At 30.7% G+C, this 4137-nt stretch overlaps 1 pseudogene; it reads left to right on the top strand.

Moving 5' to 3' along the window:
* Nucleotides 1–3045: 3045 nt before the first annotated feature.
* Nucleotides 3046–4111, top strand: LOC118042391 (uncharacterized; annotated as a pseudogene).
* Nucleotides 4112–4137: the final 26 nt, after the last annotated feature.

Genomic DNA, 4137 nt, shown 5'->3' with positions numbered 1-4137 from the left:
CACATACATAATATTGCAAATAAGTTTAGGAATTGGGAGAAAAAAAATTTAAAAAATTTATACTTTCAAAAAATTGTTATTAACCCTTTCCTTACAGTTGGTAAGAAACTACCATCTATATTTTTTTCTCATTACTAGGACATGATAAATAATTTGTAAATGGATGGGAATGATTGGTCTTATGATCGGTTACACCTGAATCAATGGTCCAAGAAGCAAAATTTGAACAACAATGATAGAACACGAGATGAACTACTTATTTAAGCCAGCAAAACACTAGGAATAATAGATATGAATTGAAATTTATAAATTTTAGAATTTGTTCCATATACTCTTTACTAAAAAGGCTTTTTTATTTGCTACAGGAATCAATTTTTTGTGTTTGTCACCAAGTTTGTTGCTTTTCCAAACATGATCTTTATGCAGCTTTCCTCTCTTTTAACTTCTAAAATGCCTCTCCAATTAAAGATAGGGGTTTTCTACCTTTTACTTTATCGAATTCAACATTAATTCCACTTAGGAATTTAAAAATCTAAAAAGTCCTACTTCTATTTCTTCTGTAATGATTGCATTTCTATATAGAATTTTCATTAATTTGTAACCATTAAACATATTAATAACTTGCAATCATTTTAGGTGTGTCAAAGTATTTATTGATGACATTGTTTTCTTCTTTTTCGGAATCTCACCATCTTTCAATAGTCAAGTCGTTAAACTTGGGATTGATTACTTAGATTAAAATACTTTTAGTTAACATTATCCTAGAGTTCCATTTTCATTTAATAACACACACACACATAAAGAGAATTTATATCTTCATCCATAGAGTTCACGGGCCACGTCATAACCTTGGATTTTCCAACATCCTAGGTACCACATGTTAGGTTTTATATTTTCATGTTGCCAGTCAGATAACTTATTTTCCCTCGCCCCTAAATTATACATATGCATATACTAAGATCAATATATGAAGTTTATTGCCATTAGATGGATGATGGTTGATCTAGACTAAGTGTGGCTCATTACTAGAAGTATGGGTAGCAATGGATTTTGTTTCAAACATGTTGAACAAGAGTGGCAAAGGGATGAGAACAAACAAATATAGGGTTTTAGAAAAAGTTAATGATCAAATCTCTGCTTCGATACCATAAAAACAAAGTATTATCTAAAAATCAATATGTTGACTTAAATCAAAATAGTCTTTGTAAAGTTCATATTTAAAGAAGAATACAGGGTTATGAAAATTAGAAACCAAATCAAATCATTATCCTAATTAGAAGTTACTCATAATTTATAAGAGTTGACTAATACTACCAAATTTAAATAGACAACCTAATATAGAATCTTTTATTTAACAATAGTTATCTTTTTGAAAAAAGAAAAGGAAAAAAAATATATAATTTTTTTTTCTTTTTTCAACAAACAATACGGTAGGAACTATTGGTTAAATAATATAAACATAATTTTTAATCTCATTAGCCATCTTTTTAGAATTTAGAGATATGAGATATTTTTAAATATATGAAACTTACCTTTTTAAAAACAAAAAATATAGCGATAGTAATGGCATTGATAGAAAGATTGTATGATTTCTTATATTGTAACTACTAATACTTAGAGCATAGAAGATATATAACACACAAAAAATAGAGAAAAAATCAACATGCAAAGCTAACCAAAAAATGATAAGAATATCTCTTTTTTTCAAAAGTTATTTTTTCTATTTCCTCCTCTTATATATATATATATATATATATAATATATATATGTATAAGATATATATATATATATATGTATATATATATATATATATTCAAATTTTAAAAAGAAAAAATATTCTTATCACTTTTGGTAAGTTTAGAATATGACTCTATTTTTTTGTATTTATCTCTCTTATCTGTTATAAGTAATTAGTACTTTAGTAGTTATAAAATTTGAACTTTTGGGCACCGGGGTAGAATTTTATCAGTATTGACAAGTAAACTAACAAAAAAGTAATTTGGTTAGATATTATGTAATCACATAATTAAATGAATTAGTATGGTATAGAGAGTATCTAATAATTCCTTGACTAATGGTACAAATAAAAAAAAAATAGCAATTTGGATTGGGTTTAAATGGCTGGAAGACCTAGCCATGGTCCGACCACTTTTTTTTCTCCAGTGCATGTCTAATGCATTGCAATAAGAATTCTCCTTTCATGAGTTGTAATGAGCAAAAGCCAACTCGGCAAGTTTTATGATGATGCAATGGCCACAAAACCAAAGAAAGAGATCCCAATGGCTAAAAACGAGTAAAGAACAAATGAGTTTGCACAAAACGACAAGCAAAGAGAGGAGAAGGAAAAGGAAAAAAAAAAAAAAAACACAACAAACAAAGGATGGGGATGTTGGGGTCACATGCAAGCTCTGATGATAATAGCCTTAGTACCAATGGTTAAAATAGTCTATTTATTTTCTGCGTTTCAAAAACGTTTTTGAAAAATTTAATTTTTTTTTTTATTAATTTCAAATTAATATATTTTTAGTGTTTTTTAAATTATTTTGATGTGCTAATATCAAAAATATTTTTTTTTTAAAAATAAAAAATATTATTAATTATGTATTTTAGGATAAAATTATTTAAAAAATAACTATAACCACACTGTTAACAAGCTTTTAAGACTATAGCATTCTAGTTTGAGGTTGGACTCATCTTAAACTTTAAAATAGTTGTACTGGATTTTGATTAAGCCCACTTCTAGATTTTGGACAAAATCCAAGTGGAGCTTAGCCCATTAACAAACTCGCCATCGTAGATTGGTAGGTGGCATTCGTTGTCAAGATTTATTTTTTTTTTACGGAAAAGTAAATATATATATCAAAGAAAAAGAAAAGAAAAACAACTTTGGCTCTGTGCACATTGTTTAAAATAGATACAAAAATCCACACGTTATTTTCCAGAGCAAAGTAGTTTCATGTGATGAGATATATGAGGACAAAATCTCATCCACGAGAGTGGAGTCACCTCAACCTTACATTTCTCTTACAATATCCACTTAAAAATCCAACAAGTTGAAAAGAAAGAAAGAACACATGCTTTCTTTTATCTGTTTTGAGTACCCTTCTTTCCCCTTAATATCTGGATATCTAGGATTCATTTTCCAAGTAAAAAAAAAGGATATAAAACCTAGCAAACAGAGGGGAAAAGGCAGCATATAGCTCATGGCTCTTCACGCAAGCATGAATATGAGCACCATGTTACTACTACAAGGGGCTGGAGTATTTATGTTCAAACCATGTAGCTTGCTCAAAAGAGAAGTTGAAATTGCCCACAGGCAGGGGGTTAGGAGGTCGTCTTCTTTGTCATTTCCATCTTCTTGCCCTTCTCTTCATATGCTTCAGTCAAAAATCATAAAATCCACCATTGTATGCAAAGCTCAAGAAGCTGTCGGTGTAGGTAAGCCCCTCTCCTCCCTCTCAATAGCTTTTTTCAAAAAAATAAAGAAGAAAAGAAAACAACTATTGTTTCATTTTTGCTTGCGCTTGGTGCACTGAATGTTCTTGGGGATTAATTTTTTTTCTACAGTGCAAGAGGTGACAGATTCAAGCTGGGATAGCCTGGTTATTGGCTGTGAAATCCCAGTTCTAGTTGAATTCTGGGCACCATGGTGCGGACCATGCCGAATGATAACACCGGTGATTGATGAATTGGTCAGCAGAATACGCAGGAAAGATTGCTTGTTACAAAGTGAACACTGATGATTGCCCAAACATTGCATCACAATATGCGATTAGAAGCATTCCCACAGTGCTAATGTTCAAGAATGGAGAGAAGAAGGAAGGTGGTTTATAGGTGCAGTTCCTAAGGCTACCTTGGCTGCTGCCATTGAAAAAATACGTTGAAGCTTGAAGAGAATAAGAGAGCAGCAGCAAACATCATTTAGAAATCATTAGTTACAATTGTCATTGCCTTGTATTGTCATGTCAATGTTGTTCCAAGTTTTTTATATCATGATAGTCTAGTTTGATAAAAACATGTATCTGCTGAACCGCAATTGCTGCGTGTCTCGCATTTCTGAGCTTGAGCTAAAATGCATCCATGAAAATTGGTCGATCATTGCTTACCCAAAAAACCAAGGCGATTGCAAAAACCATC

Source organism: Populus alba, chromosome 5 (assembly GCF_005239225.2).
Source record: "Populus alba chromosome 5, ASM523922v2, whole genome shotgun sequence".
In the NCBI taxonomy this organism is placed as follows: Eukaryota; Viridiplantae; Streptophyta; class Magnoliopsida; order Malpighiales; family Salicaceae; genus Populus; species Populus alba.
Note: the sequence above shows the minus strand (reverse complement) of the source record. Positions and strands in the feature narration are given on the sequence as shown.